The sequence below is a fragment of the Bombina bombina genome, chromosome 4 (assembly GCF_027579735.1).
Source record: "Bombina bombina isolate aBomBom1 chromosome 4, aBomBom1.pri, whole genome shotgun sequence".
Lineage (NCBI taxonomy): Eukaryota > Metazoa > Chordata > Amphibia > Anura > Bombinatoridae > Bombina > Bombina bombina.
In genome coordinates this window covers 802,130,206-802,147,598 of record NC_069502.1, presented here as the reverse complement: position 1 = coordinate 802,147,598, position 17,393 = coordinate 802,130,206, and positions in this window count along the sequence as shown.

The window sequence follows — 17,393 nt, the reverse complement described above, 5'->3', positions numbered from 1 at the left end:
TCCCTGACACACAACACACATGCACACTCATCTGTAACACTCATGCACATTCACCGTAGCCCATGTCCCGCAGACACAACATATGTGCACACTTAGCTGTGACCTGCATCCCTCAGACTTAACACACGTGCACATTCACCTGTATCCTGTGTCCCTCAAATGCACCACAAATGCACACCTACCTGGGCTGATGCTGTCACTGGTTTCCTCATCTGGTGCTTCCAGCTGATGCCTCACCCACAGATCTTCTGTTATCTCAACTTTCACTATATCAGCGTTATCTTCATCTGTACAAATAAAGCAAAGTTAGTTTTATATCACATGATCTAGTTTTGTTTATAACTTTATCATAAAACAGTTTGTTTATTTCCCTATATAGAACACGCTCCTGAGCATACCTCAGTATGTTCTTGTGTCAAACACTGCTGCCATATACAGAGTGCGCTCCTGACCCTACCTCAGTATGCTCTCTTGACAAGCACTGCTGCTATATATAGAGCACACTCCTGAGCATACCTCAGTATGTTCTTGTGTCAAACACTGCTGCCATATACAGAGTGCGCTCCTGACCCTACCTCAGTATGCTCTCTTGACAAGCACTGCTGCTATATATAGAGCACACTCCTGACCCTACCTCACTATGCTCTCATGACAAACACTGCTGCCATATACAGAGTGCGCTCCTGACCCTACTTAAGTATGCTCTCATGACAAACACTGCTGCCATATACAGAGTGCGCTCCTGACCCTACCTCAGTATGCTCTCATGACAAGCACTGCTGCCATATAGAGAGCACTCCTGAGTAGAGCTGCAACGACAAATAGATATAATCAATAATAATCTATTATGAAAATAGCTGTCAACGAATCTCATAATCGATTAATTGGTTTGCAATTAGTTGTTCTGTGCACAGCACCAGCTGCTTCACTCCAATGAGCTCCTGCACAGGGTATTGTGTTTTATGGTTTTGCCCTCAGCCTAAAGGGCCTCTACAGACGTTTACTTTTCACTTTTTTAGGACACTATAAGTTTCTTATTAAGTTTACAACTACTCCTGTCTTATGTGCAACCCAGAAACAAAACAGGAGGCATAATTTGTATTATTTATATAAAATCAGGTGATTTGGGACTATCCTTTGCATGATATAGAGCACAGCTTGTTATTTACACCTAGCCCTAGATTGATGGCATTTGTTATATGAATTCTATTTTTAATTAATTGGAAAATGTACCAGATTCAACCTCTGTAAGTTTATATATCTGTTATTTTAAGAGTAGACTAGATATTTCCCCCCTAACCTTATAGATGGTTATTTACCACTGCATATGGACATTCAAGATATTTCTATGTTATAATGAAGTCCAGGCTTACTTTGTTGAGAGGCCCTTGCATTGGTGGAAAACTAACAAAGATAAATAGCACACCTTGGTGAAATTGGCAAAACCCTACTTATGCATCTCAGGCACCTCAACACCATCTGAGCGCCTCTTCACTGCTGAAGGCAAAATGACTTGCAAAAAAGAGAGCCAGGAGCATGTGGACATGTTGTCATTTTTGTATTTTAATGCAAAGTTTCTGAAAGAGTGAATAACAGAATGTGATAAACAGTGGTAATCTACCTCATTCTACTTCTACCTCTTTTCAAACATTTTGTGGTTTTGTTTTGCTTAATTATAAAAAAAAAATGTTCTGCTGCTTAAAAATTTGGACCAACAGTTGTTTTAATGTAAAGTTTATATTTATAACACTCAGTATGTGGATTTTATTTCTCCAACATTGGTGTGTCCGGTCCATCCTTATCTCTTCCCCAACAGGAAATGGCAAAGAGTCCCAGCAAAGCTGGCCATATAGTCCCTCCTAGGCTCCGCCCACCCCAGTCATTCTCTTTGCCGTTGCACAGGCAACATCTCCACGGAGATGGTTAAGAGTATGTGGTGTTTAGTTGTAGTTTTTTTATTCTACTATCAAGATTTTGTTATTTTAAAATAGTGCTGGTATGTACTATTTACTCTGAAACAGAAAAAGATGAAGAATTCTGTTTGTAAGAGGAAGATGATTTTAGCAGACAGTAACTAAAATCGGTTGCTGTTTCCACACAGGACTGTTGAGATGAAGTAACTTCAGTTGGGGGAAACAGTTAGCAGACTTTTTCTGCTTAAGGTATGACTAGTCATATTTCTAACAAGACTGTGTAATTCTGGAAGGCTGTCATTTCCCTTCATGGGGACCGGTAAGCCATTTTTCTTAGTTTCAAGCAGAATAAAGGGCTTAATATGGGCTATAAAACTGGCAGACACTTTTTATTGAGCAAATCGATTACTTTATTTGGGCATTTTATACATGTTTATGCTGGTAATTCACACTTATAAACTTGGGGAACGTTTTTTAACATCAGGCACTATGTTAGACACCTTTTCCTGTCAGGAAGGGCCTTCCCAGTTGTAGGCTTAGCCTCATTTTTGCGCCATTATTGCGCAGTTGTTTTTGAGAGCTAGACATGCAGGTGCATGTGTGAGGACCTGAAAGTGTTTGGAAAAGCTTCTAGAAGGCGTCATTTGGTATCGTATTCCCCTCTGGACTTGGTAAAATCGCAGCAAAGGCTGTAGCTGGGACTGTATAGGGGTTAAATCTGTAACCGGCTCTGGTTTCGTTATTTTAAGGGTTAAAGCTCTGAAAATTGGTGTGCAATACTTTTAATGCTTTATGACACTGTGGTGAAATTTTGGTAAATTTTGAACAATTCCTTCATATTTTTTCACATATTCAGTAATAAAGTGTGCTCTGTTTAAAATTTAAAGAGAAAGTAACGGTTTTCTTTTAAAACGGTTTTTGTGCTTTATTGACAAGTTTAAGCCTGTTTAACATGTCTGTGCCTTCAGATAAGCTATGTTCTATATGTATGAAGCTCAATGTGTCTCCCCCTTCAAAAGTGTGTGATAATTGTGCCATAGCGTCCAAACAATGTAAGGACAGTACTGTCACAGATAATGCCCAAGATGATTCATCAGATGAAGGGAGTAGACATGGTTCTACATCATCTCCTTCTGTGTCTATACCAGTTTTGCCCACGCAGGAGGCCCCTAGTACTTCTAGCGCGCCAACGCTTATTACCATGCAACAATTGACGGCTGTAATGGATAACACCATAGCAAATATTTTATCCAAAATGCCTGCATATCAGAGAAAGCATGATAGCTCTGTTTTAAACACTGAAGAGCAGGAGGGCGCTGATGATAATTGCTCTGTCATACCCTCACACCAATCTGAAGGGACCATGAGGGAGGTTTTGTCAGATGGGGAAATTTCAGATTCAGGGAAAATTTCCCAACAGGCAGAACCTGATGTTGTGACATTTAAATTTAAATTAGAACATCTCCGTGCGCTGCTTAAGGAGGTGTTATCTACTCTGGATGATTGTGACAACTTAGTCATTCCAGAGAAATTATGTAAGATGGACAAGTTCCTAGAGGTTCCGGTGCACCCCGACGCTTTTCCTATACCCAAGCGGGTGGCGGACATAGTGAATAATGAGTGGGAGAAGCCCGGCATACCTTTTGTTCCCTCTCCTATATTTAAGAAATTATTTCCTATGGTCGACCCCAGAAAGGACTTATGGCAGACAGTCCCTAAGGTCGAGGGGGCAGTTTCTACTCTAAACAAGCGCACCACTATTCCTATCGAGGATAATTGTGCTTTCAAAGATCCTATGGATAAAAAATTGGAAGGTCTGCTTAAAAAGATTTTTGTACAGCAAGGTTACCTTCTACAACCCATTTCGTGCATTGTTCCTGTCACTACAGCAGGGTGGGTCTGGTTCGAGGAACTAGAAAAGTCGCTCAGTAGAGAGACTCCATATGAGGAGGTTATGGACAGAGTTCACGCACTTAAGTTGGCTAACTCTTTTATTTTAGATGCCGCTTTGCAATTAGCTAGATTAGCGGCGAAAAATTCAGGGTTTGCAATTGTGGCGCGCAGAGCGCTTTGGCTAAAGTCTTGGTCAGCGGATGTATCATCCAAGACAAAATTGCTTAACATCCCCTTCAAGGGTAAAACTCTCTTTGGGCCAGAATTGAAAGAGATTATCTCTGACATCACTGGGGGAAAGGGCCACGCCCTCCCACAAGATAGGCCTTTCAAAGCAAAGAATAAGGCTAATTTTCGTTCCTTTCGTAATTTCAAGAACGGACCGGCCTCTAATTCTGCATCCTCTAAGCAAGAGGGTAATTCCTCACAGTCCAAACCAGCCTGGAAGCCGATGCAAGGCTGGAACAAGGGCAAGCAGGCCAAGAAGCCTGCTGCTGCTAACAAAACAGCATGAAGGAGTAGCCCCCGATCCGGGACCGGATCTAGTGGGGGGCAGACTCTCTCTCTTTGCTCAGGCTTGGGCAAGAGATGTTCAGGATCCCTGGACGCTAGAAATAGTTGCTCAGGGTTATCTTCTGGAATTCAAGGAACTACCCCCAAGGGGAAGGTTCCACATGTCTCTCTTATCCTCAAACCAAATAAAGAGACAGGCGTTCTTACATTGTGTAGAAGACCTGTTAAAAATGGGAGTGATACACCCTGTTCCAATGACGGAACAAGGAATGGGATTTTACTCAAATCTGTTCGTAGTTCCCAAAAAAGAGGGAACCTTCAGACCAATTCTGGATTTAAAGATCCTAAACAAATTTCTCAGGGTACCATCGTTCAAAATGGAAACTATTCGAACGATTCTACCCACTATCCAGGAAGGTCAATTTATGACTACCGTGGATCTAAAGGATGCGTACCTACATATCCCTATCCACAAAGAACATCATCAGTTCCTAAGGTTCGCCTTTCTGGACAAACATTACCAGTTTGTGGCCCTTCCATTCGGATTAGCCACTGCTCCAAGGATTTTCACAAAGGTACTCGGGTCCCTTCTAGCGGTTCTAAGACCGAGGGGCATTGCAGTAGTACCATACTTGGACGACATTCTAATACAAGCGTCGTCCCTTTCAAAAGCAAAGGCTCATACAGACATCGTCCTGGCCTTTCTCAGATCTCATGGATGGAAGGTGAACATAGAAAAAAGTTCTCTGTCTCCGTCAATGAGAGTTCCCTTCTTGGGAACAATAATAGATTCCTTAGAAATGAGGATTTTTCTGACAGATGTCAGAAAGTCAAAACTTCTAAGCGCTTGTCAAGTTCTTCATTCTGTTCCACGTCCTTCCATAGCTCAGTGCATGGAAGTAGTAGGGCTGATGGTTGCAGCAATGGACATAGTTCCTTTTGCGCGAATTCATCTAAGACCATTACAACTGTGCATGCTAAAACAGTGGAATGGGGACTATACAGACTTGTCTCCAGTGATTCAAGTAGATCAGAAGACCAGAGATTCACTCCGTTGGTGGCTAACTCTGGACCACCTATCCCAGGGAATGAGCTTCCGCAGACCAGAGTGGGTCATTGTCACGACCGACGCCAGTCTAGTGGGCTGGGGCGCGGTCTGGGAATCCCTGAAAGCTCAGGGACTATGGTCTCGGGAAGAGTCTCTTCTCCCGATAAACATTCTGGAACTAAGAGTGATATTCAATGCTCTCAGGGCTTGGCCTCAGCTGTCAAAGGCCAGATTCATAAGATTCCAATCAGACAACATGACGACTGTTGCGTATATCAATCATCAGGGGGGAACAAGGAGTTCCCTGGCGATGAAAGAGGTGACCAAAATAATACTATGGGCGGAGAATCACTCCTGCCACCTATCTGCGATCCATATCCCAGGTGTGGAAAACTGGGAAGCGGATTATCTGAGTCGTCAGACTTTCCATCCGGGGGAGTGGGAACTCCACCCAGAGATCTTTGCCCAGTTGATCCAATTATGGGGCATTCCAGACATGGATCTGATGGCGTCTCGTCAGAATTTCAAGGTTCCTTGCTACGGGTCCAGATCCAGGGATCCCAAGGCGACTCTAGTGGATGCACTAGTAGCGCCTTGGACCTTCAACCTAGCTTATGTGTTTCCACCGTTTCCTCTCATTCCCAGGCTGGTAGCCAGGATCAAGCAGGAGAGGGCCTCTGTGATTTTGATAGCTCCTGCGTGGCCACGCAGGACTTGGTATGCAGACCTGGTGAATATGTCATCGGTTCCACCATGGAAGCTACCTTTGAGACAGGACCTTCTTGTTCAGGGTCCATTCGAACATCCAAATCTGGTCTCCCTCCAATTGACGGCTTGGAGATTGAACGCTTGATTCTATCAAAGCGTGGGTTTTCAGATTCTGTGATAGATACTCTGGTTCAAGCCAGAAAACCGGTAACTAGAAAGATTTACCATAAAATATGGAAAAGATATATCGACTGGTGTGAATCCAAGGGATTCCCATGGAATAAGATAAAGATTCCTAAGATTCTTTCCTTTCTGCAAGAAGGTTTGGATAAAGGATTATCTGCGAGTTCTCTAAAGGGACAGATTTCTGCTTTATCTGTCTTACTACACAAACGACTGGCAGCTGTGCCAGATGTTCAAGCATTTGTTAAGGCTCTGGTTAGGATCAAGCCTGTTTACAGACCTTTGACTCCTCCCTGGAGTTTAAATCTAGTTCTTTCAGTTCTTCAAGGGGTTCCGTTTGAACCTCTACATTCCATAGATATTAAGTTGTTATCTTGGAAAGTTTTGTTTTTGGTTGCTATTTCTTCTGCTAGAAGAGTTTCAGAGTTATCTGCTCTGCAGTGTTCTCCCCCCTATCTGGTGTTCCATACAGATAAGGTGGTTCTGCGTACTAAGCCTGGTTTTCTTCCAAAGGTTGTTTCCAACAAAAATATTAACCAGGAGATAGTTGAACCTTCTTTGTGTCCGAATCCAGTTTCAAAGAAGGAACGTTTGTTACACAATTTGGACGTAGTCCGTGCTCTAAAATTCTATTTAGAAGCTACAAAAGATTTCAGACAAACATCTTCTTTGTTTGTCGTCTATTCTGGTAAAAGGAGAGGTCAAAAAGCAACTTCTACCTCTCTTTCTTTTTGGCTTAAAAGCATCATCCGATTGGCTTACGAGACTGCCGGACGGCAGCCTCCTGAAAGAATCACAGCTCACTCCACTAGGGCTGTGGCTTCCACATGGGCTTTCAAGAACGAGGCTTCTGTTGATCAGATATGTAAGGCAGCGACTTGGTCTTCACTGCACACTTTTGCCAAATTCTACAAATTTGATACTTTTGCTTCTTCAGAGGCTATTTTTGGGAGAAAGGTTTTGCAAGCCGTGGTGCCTTCCGTTTAGGTAACCTGATTTGCTCCCTCCCTTCATCCGTGTCCTAAAGCTTTGGTATTGGTTCCCACAAGTAAGGATGACGCCGTGGACCGGACACACCAATGTTGGAGAAAACAGAATTTATGCTTACCTGATAAATTACTTTCTCCAACGGTGTGTCTGGTCCACGGCCCGCCCTGGTTTTTTTAATCAGGTCTGATGAATTATTTTCTCTAACTACAGTCACCACGGTACCATATGGTTTCTCCTGTTTTTTCCTCCTGTCCGTCGGTCGAATGACTGGGGTGGGCGGAGCCTAGGAGGGACTATATGGCCAGCTTTGCTGGGACTCTTTGCCATTTCCTGTTGGGGAAGAGATATTCCCACAAGTAAGGATGACGCCGTGGACCGGACACACCGTTGGAGAAAGTAATTTATCAGGTAAGCATAAATTCTGTTTTTAAATATAGGAAAAAATCATTTATTTTTTATCCGATTAGTCGATTAATTGAAAAAATAATCAGCCTATTAATAGATTATGAAAATAATCGTTAGAAGCAGCCCTACTCCTGAGCCTTCCTCAGTATGATCTCAGTACAAACACTTCTGTCATATATAGAGCACGCTCCTGAGCCTAACTCAGTATGCTCTCATGACAAACACTGCTGTCATATATAGAGAGCGCTCCTGAGCCTTCCTCAGTATGATCTCAGTACAAACACTGCTGTCATATATAGAGAGCGCTCCTGAGCCTTCCTCAGTATGATCTCATGACAAAAACTGCTGTCATATATAGAGAGCGCTCCTGAGCCTTCCTCAGTATGATCTCAGTACAAACACTGCTGTCATATATAGAGAGCGCTCCTGAGCCCTCCTCAGTATGATCTCAGGACAAACACTGCTGTCATATACAGAGAGCGCTCCTGAGCCTTCCTCAGTATGATCTCAGGACAAACACTGCTGTCATATACAGAGAGCGCTCCTGAGCCTTCCTCAGTATGATCTCAGGACAAACACTGCTGTCATATACAGAGAGCGCTCCTGAGCCTTCCTCAGTATGATCTCAGAACAAACACTGCTGTCATATATAGAGAGTGATCCTGTACCTACCTCAGTATGATCTCAGAACAAACACTGCTGTCATATACAGAGAGCGCTCCTGAACCTTCCTCAGTATGCTCTCATGACAAACCCTACTCCCATATATAGGCACAACAGATAATGTAAAGCTTAGCACCTGGAACTCCCATCTGGGGTAGTGCAGGTAGGACTGGAGCCACTGCCAAGGCTCCTAACCGGTATAGCAAAAAGGTGTAGAGTCCACAGCACTATGAATAAGCATCTGTTTATTAAAGTATAACGTGTGCACATTTACCTGTCTTATGCTTTAGTAAACAGATACTTATAGTGCTGTGGACTCTACATCTTTTTGCCATATAGACAGTGCTCCTGTGCCTACCTCTATATGGTCTAACGACAAGTACTGCTGCCATATACAGAGCACGCTCCTGTGCTACCTCAGTATGCTCTCATGACAAACACTACTGCCATGTATAGAGTGCGCTCCTGAGCCTTGTCTCATGACAAGCACTGCTGCCATATACAGAGCACGCTCCTGTTCTACCTCAGTATGCTCTCATGACAAACACTGCTGCCATATATAGAGTGCGCTCCTGTTCTACCTCAGTATGCTCTCATGACAAACACTACTGCCATGTATAGAGTGCGCTCCTGAGCCTTGTCTCATGATAAGCACTGCTGCAATATATAGAGCACACTTCTGTGCCTACTTCAATATGATCTCATGACAAGCACTGCTGCAATATATAGAGCACACTTCTGTGCCTACTTCAATATGATCTCATGACAAGCACTGCTGCAATATATAGAGCACACTCCTGAGCCTTGTCTCATGACAAGTACTGCTGCAATATATAGAGCACGCTGCTGTTCTACCTCAGTATGATCTCATGACAAGCACTACTGCCATATATAGAGCACACTCCTGTTCTACATCAGTATGCTCTCATGACAAGCACTACTGCAATATATAGAGCACGCTGCTGTGCCTACTTCAGTATGATCTCATTACAAACACTGCTGTCATATATAGAGCACGCTCCTGTTCTACCCCAGTATGATCTCATGACAAACACTGCTGTCATATATAGAGAGCGCTCCTAAACCTACCTCTGTATGGTCTCACGACAAGCACTGCTGCCATATATAGAGCACGCTCCTGTTCTACCTCAGTATGCTCTCATGACAAGCACTGCTGCCATATATAGAGCACGCTCCTGTTCTACCTCAGTATGCTCTCATGACAAGCACTGCTGCAATATATAGAGCACGCTGCTGTGCCTACTTCAGTATGATCTCATGACAAACACTGCTGTCATATATAGAGGGCGCTCCTGAGCCTTCCTCAGTATGATCTCATGACAAACACTGCTGTCATGTATAGCGTGCGCTCCTAAACCTACCTCAGTATGCTCTCATGATAAACACTGCTGCCATATATAGCGTGCACTTCTGAGCCTACCTCAGTATGCTCTCATGATAAGCACTGCTGCACATATAGAGCATGCTCCTGAATCTACCTTTGAATGCTCCAACGACAAACACTACTGCCATTTATAGAGCACGCTTGTGAGCCTATGTCAGTATACTCTGATGACAAACACTGCTGTCATGTATAGAATGCACTCAGATTTCATCAGCTGGTGATGTACAATTCAAGCACACCAGAGTAAGACATTGTGCAATGCAAAGTGCCTACAAAACAAACAAAACCATGTTTAGACATTTTGTATATAAGAAATTGGCAACATATGCAATAGCTGATAGGTTGGTACACTATGCATGGAGCTTACCTACCAATAAGCGCTCTTTACGCAGAGACTGGCCATGAGCACATAGTGCCGATCTGGTCATTAACAACAAGAGTAAAGCAGGATTTTATACACTGCGTAGTAGAGACTTCTGTACATTACTAATATACACCAGAGGCAGAACTTTTTTTTCACTTTCTGCAATGAGATTTTTTAAGTGAAAAATTTTCTGAAGATCATTTTGAATTTTTAAATTAAGCAGTTACAGTAAAGCGCCAGTTCAATTGCAATGTGTTGATTAACTGGAGAATAAAGCATTTTTTAAAGTTTTATAATATAGTGCATTGCACATTAGCTGCAGAGAAAAAAAAAGTGTTGTTTTTATGTCTTGAGTCAGTCAACAATAATAAATGCACTGCTGCTTTGCAGCGATGCTCCATATTTGACTGTTCTCTTCAAACAGCACTTTGTTCTGGATGCACTTTGTTAAGTGCAGCCAGAGCACAGTGCAGTTTGAAGACAACAGCCTGATGCAGAGAAGCACTGCAAAGCAAAAGAGCCAACAGTTCCTGCAGGTGTCCCATTCTTTCTGCAGACATGCTGCATTTTATACGATGACATCTCAGATCACAGCATGTTCTGCCTTGGGGCAATATACTATCAACCCCTATGTCCCTTTAAGAACAACAGATCACTGAGGTTTCTGGTTAGTTAATGTAAATATTATCCCATTGTGATGACAAAACCAGGTGACATACATGTGACATCCTGCTTACCTCTGTGTGCATCAGGATGGTCTGAGGTTTGGTTCTTGTCAGACATTGTCTTGTTCAGCACAAATTAATTTGTCAGATATTCTTATAATGTTATCCCCTTTACTGGCAAATGCAGTGACGTCTATTGTACGTGATCTTCACAGTAACAGGAGCCTAAACACAGAGAGAGAGAGAGACAGAGAGAGTCTCATGTTCAGTTTGTTGTCATAAGGGGGTATACATTAAAGGGGCAGTCTAGTCAAAATTAAACTTTCATGATTCAGATAGGACATCCAATTTACTTTTATCATCAATTTTGCTTTGTTCTTTTGGCATTCTTTGTTGAAAGCTAATCCTAGATAAGCTCACATGCTAATTTCTAAGCCCTTGAAGGCCCTCTCTTATCGCATTTTGACAGTTTTTCAAAGCTAGAGGGCGTAAGTTAATTTGTGCCATATAGATAACATTGTGCACATGCACGTGGAGTTACCTAGGGGTAAGCACCGATTGGCTAAAATGCATGTCTGTCAAAACAACTGGAATAAGGGGGCATTCTGCAGAGGCTTAGATACAAGGTAATCGCAGAGGTAAAAAGTGTATTAATACAACCATGCTGGTTATGCAAAACTGGGGAATGGGTAATAAAGCTCTAGGCACACTGAGCAACGGGTCCATATCTGGCTTCCCGCATCACCCTTAGGGAGAATGGGTAATAAAGGGATTATCTATCTTTTTAAAACAAACATTCTGGAGTAGACCGTCCCTTTAACTTCTCTAACAATACATAGCTTTTTTTTATTTTGCTACTATTAACAAACCATTTAATTTGAGCCATTTGACAACCTTGTGCTGAAGCTGTTTACAACCATTTACATTTATGATTTTTGAATATCAATTCCATTATGTTTATTTCTTCTGTGAGTTACCCACGCAAACTATATGCTGTCTTTTCAATAGACCTAGCACTTTTAGAAACCAACTTTAGTTTGCATTCATTAATGAAAATATAAGCCCAAATTGGTGATAATTCTCTGGAATTCCCTTGTGTACCCATGCACAGCTTTACACTATACTGCATTTATTATTTTTCAACATCATCAAAATTGTTTAAAGGCACCTGGAGTTTGATAAGAAGCGCTATTTATACCCCGGCAGTTCCATCAATTAAACAGACTTCCCAGGATTCAAGTCTCAGCTGTGTCACAGGGATGAATCAGCTTTTATCACTTTGTCTGCCTGAGCTAGTATCACTTAAAGGGACATTATACACTCAAAAAAAACAAATACAGGCTAATTTAATAAAGCATTAAAAGAAAATAAAGTTTTTAATTAACATGTATTATCAATTTTGCTGCTTAACCCCTTAACGACGCATGTCGTACAGGGTATGTCGCACACAACCTGGTCTTTAAAGACCAGCGACGTACCCTGTACGACATTAGGATTTAAAGCGGCTGGAAGCGATCCTGATCGCTTCCAGCCGCTTTCCGGTTATTGCAGTGATGCCTCGACATCGAGGCATCCTGCAATAACTCTCCTTGGCCATCCGATGCAGAGAGAGCCACTCTGTGGCCCTCTCTGCACCGGACATCAATGGCCGGTATCGTTGGTGGGTGGGAGCCAGTCTGGGAGGCGGGTGGGCGGCCATCGATGGGCCGAGTGATGTGGAGGGGGGCGCGTGCACAGGGCACGCGCATGGGAGCCGGGAACGGGTAGGGAGCGGGTGGGAACCACTACACTGCGGAAAAAATGTGAACAGAAAGTGGGAAAAAAAAAAAAATAAAATATAGCTGCAAGCAGCGATAGAGGTGGCCATGCGCATCGACATTGCAATGACATACAAGCAGCTAAGTCACAATATAAATCTTTATAGAAGTTTTTACAATTCTAACATTAGCAGTTGCAAAGATAACACTTTTTCGAAATTTTTGCGTTTTTCAAGATGGCTGCCCCACTATATGACCAATACTTTCATCACAATCAGATGTAACTCTAGGTGACAATATATGGTTATACAGCAAATTTTACAGCTTTAACATAAGCGGTTGGAAAGAAAACACGTTTTCGAAATTTTCACGTAAACCAATATGGCTGCCACAGCTTGTGACCAATTCATTCAACATGAACAACTGTGACTCTAGGTCACAATATAAGGTTATACAGCAAGCTTCACAGTTCTAATATAAACAGTTGCAGAGAAAATAGATGTTCAAAATATTTGCATAAAACAAAATGGCTGCCAGATCATATGATATACAGCCTCCATATTATGCACAATAATTGTCACCATAGATGTCAATAAACATGGCAAAAATAAAGCATTTTTGTAAAATGTTTTTTATTTTATTATTAGTTTAATAATATCGTTAAGCGTTTTTGAACAATTCAAAATGGCTGCCAAACCACATGACATATCAACTTCTCTTGAACAAATCTGAATTTTAGTCATAAGATAACTCTATAAACAAAATTTGAAGTCTGTCCCATAAGCGGTTTTGGAGAAGAAGATTTTTATAGTTTTTAAAAATGGCGCATACGAAACAAAATGGCCGCCAAGCTATGCAATGTATGGCTTTCAAATTGCACATACTAATGCTTACTATAGACCTCTACAATATGAAGAAGTTTCATGAAAATTTGCAAATGTTTTATTTCACGAAGGCGACTGCGCAATGCGAATTTTAACTGCAATATTGTCTTTAAGGGTTATGACTATGTGTAATCATGTGTCTATTACACTAATATTGTTAAATACTGTAAAACTAATGTATAAATTGCAAAATTACGCAATTAAATGGCGATAAAAAGGTTAATGTCTCACAGCAGCCATGTTGATTATGGAAAAATCGGAATTTTAACAATCTTGGTAGACGACCTTGCAAGGAGCATACGTGCAAAATTGCATTTTATTGCACTAAGCGATTTAAGAGAAGAAGATGTTTAAAGATTTTCGCAAAATGCAAGATGGTTGCTACATCATGTGACCAAGGCACTTCTGTTGAGCAATGGCAAATCTAGGTCATAGCAGCAATAAGCACAGCAAGTTTCAAAGTTGCAACATAAGCAGTTCCAGAGCTAAAGATTATTAAGCAGTTCTCGAAATTTGTCGCAAAAAACAATATGGCTGCGTAACCTTATGACCTATGAGTTCAATATTGCATGAGATGTAGCATTGCAATAGGCTGTACTAGCTTACCTGATTTCAAGAGTTTAGCATACGTCATTTGTGTTTTGTGAGCAATTGACTCAAAAAAGGCAGTATTGAATTACAAATAATTACCATAAACTTAAAACCGATATTGCTGCCGCATCATGTGACCGATTCTCTCCTAATGAGCAACTGTGAATCTAGGTCGCAATATAAGAGTGTACAGCAAATTTCACAGTTCTTACATAAGCGGTTGCAAAGAAAATAGACTTTCGGTATTTTTGCGTAAACCAATATGGCTGCCCGATCGTAAGATATACAGCCTCCATATTACGCACAATAGTGCTCACTATAGATGTCAATAAACATGGCAAAAATAAAGCATTTTTGTAAAACGGTTTTTGTTTAATTATTGATTCAAATATATCGTTAAGCAATTTTGAACAATTCAAAATGGCTGCCAAACCACATGACCAATTGACTTCTCTTAAACAAATCTGAATATTGGTCATAAGATAACTCTACAAACCAAGTTTCACGTCTGTCTAATAAGCGGTTTCGGAGAAGAAGATTTTTGTAGTTTTTAAAAACAGCGCATATGAAACAAAATGGCCGCCACACCGTGCAATGTATGGCTTTCAAATTGCACACACTAATGCTCACCATAGACCTCTACAATTTGCAGAAGTTTCATGAAAAATTGCAAATGTTTTATTTCACGAAGGCGACTGTGCAGTGCGAATTTTAACTGCAATATTGTCTTTAAGGGTTATGACTATGTGTAATCATGTGTCTATTACACTGTAATATTGTTAAATATTGAAAAACTAATGTATAAAGTGCAAATTTACGCAATTAAGTGTCGATAAAAAGGTTAATGTCTCACGGCAGCCATGTTGATTATGGAAAAATCGCAGTTTGAACAAACTTGGTAGAGGACCTTGCAAGGAGCATTTGTGCAAAATTGTGCATCATTGCATTAAGCGGTTTAAGAGAAGATGTTTGAAGATTTTCGCAAAATGCAAGATGGCTGCTACATCATGTGACCGAGGCACTTCTCTTGAGCAACAGCAAATCTAGGTCATAGTAGCACTAAGCACAGCAAGTTTCAAAGTTGTAACATAAGCAGTTCCAGAGCTAAAGATTTTTAAGCGTTTGTCAAAATTTGTCGCAAAAAGCAATATGGCTGCCAGAGCATGTGACCTATGAGTTCAATTTTGCATGAGATGTAGCAGAGCAATAGGATGTACCAGCATACCTGATTTCAAGAGCTTTGCACAAGCAGTTAAGCAGTTATGGGCAATTGAATAAAAAGCTTGGCGGAATAAAAAGAATAATAATAATAATCCTAACAATAACAATAGGTTGTCCTGCAACTTCGTTGCATGGCCACCTAAAATAACAATAGGTTGTCCTGCAACTTCGTTGCATGGCCACCTAAAAATGATCTAAGGGATCTCAGAGGGAGGGAGGTGGGGGGCAAGCTACACTACAGAAAAATTATAAAAAAAATAATAAAAAAATATATTTTATTGTAAACTGGGTACTGGCAGACAGCTGCCAGTACCCAAGATGGCTACTAATACGTTAGAGGGGGAGGGTTAGAGAGCTGTTTGAGGGGGGGGATCAGGGAGGTTGGGGGCTAAGGGGGGCTCCTAAACATTAGCATATGTAAATATGCAAAAAAAAATAAAATTTTTTTTTAAATACCTTTTATTTTAGTACTGGCAGACTTTCTGCCAGTACTTAAGATGGTGGGGACAATTGTGGGGTGGGGGAGGGAAGAGAGCTATTTGGGAGGGATCAGGGGGTGCGATATGTCTGGTGGGAGGCTGATCTCTACATTAAAGCTAAAATTAATCCTGCAAGCTTCCTTCAAGCTCCCTAATTAACCCCTTCACTGCTGGACATAATACACGTGTGGTGCGCAGCTGCATTTAGCGGCCTTCTAATTACCAAGAAGCAACACCAAAGCCATATATGTCTGCTATTTCTGAACAAAGGGGGTCACAGAGAAGCTTTTACAACCATTTGTGCCATAATTGCACAAGCTGTTTGTAAATAATTTCAGTGAGAAACCTAAAATTGTGAAAAATTTAACGTTTTTTTTCTTTCATTTGATCTCATTTGGCGGTGAAATGGTGGCATGAAATATACCAAGATGGGCCTAGATCAATACTTGGGGTTGTCTACTACACTACACTAAAGCTACAATTAACCCTAGAAGCTCCCTACATGCTCCTTAATTAACCCCTTCACTGCTGGGCATAATACACGTGTGGTGCGCATCGGTATTTAGCGGCCTTCTAATTACCAACAAACAACGCCAAAGCCATATATGTCTGCTATTTCTGAACAAAGGGGATCCCAGAGAAGTGTTTACAACCATTTACGCCATAATTGCACAAGTTGTTTGTAAATAATTTCAGTGAGAAACCTAAAGTTTGTGAAAAAAAATTGTGAAAAAGTGAACAATTTTTTTTATTTAATCTCATTTGGGGGTGAAAGGGTGGCATGAAATATACCAAAATGGGCCTAGATCAATACTTTGGGATGTCTGCTAAAAAAAATATATACATGTCAAGGGATATTCAGGGATTCCTGAAAGATATCAGTGTCCCAATGTAACTAGCGCTAATTTTGAAAAAAAGTGGTTTGGAAATAGCAAAGTGCTACTTGTATTTATTGCCCTATAACTTGCAAAAAAAGCAAAGATCATGTAAACATTGGGTATTTCTAAACTCAGGACAAAATTTAGAAACTATTTAGCATGGGTGTTTTTTGGTGGTTGTAGATTTGTAACAGATTTGGGGGGTCAAAGTTAGACAAAGTGTGTTTTTTTTCCATTTTTTTCCTCATATTTTATAATTTTTTTATAGTAAATTATAAGATATGATGAAAATAATGGTATCTCTAGAAATTCCATTTAATGGCGAGAAAAACGGCATATAATATGTATGGGTACAGTAAGTGAGTAAGAGGAAAATTACAGCTAAACACAAACACCGCAGAAATGAAGAAATTGAAAAATGGCCTTGTCCTTAAGGGGTTAAGGTCCTAAAATGATGTTAAAGTTTGAAGTCCTCTGACTTCATGAGAATACGTTTGTAATACCCAGTAGCTACAGAACAAGGCTTTTTACCACACTCCCTAAATAGTGTTTACAGACAGCCCTCCTGCTGGAGCGGTCTGTGTAATGTGCTTTGTGCAGTACTATGTTCAAAGGCAGAAACGATGCAGATAAACACAGAAGCTGCAGAATTCCACTTCCCTTTCCCCCTCCCGGTTACCGCAGATCTCCTCCAGTCTCTGCACAACCTAATTAAATGCTGTGGTAACCGGGAAGGGGAAGGGAAGTAGAATTCCTGCAGCGTTAGAACTGACTGTGTGAAATCAGCAGACACAGATAAACACAGAAGCTGCTAAACTCAGCAGCATATTTTC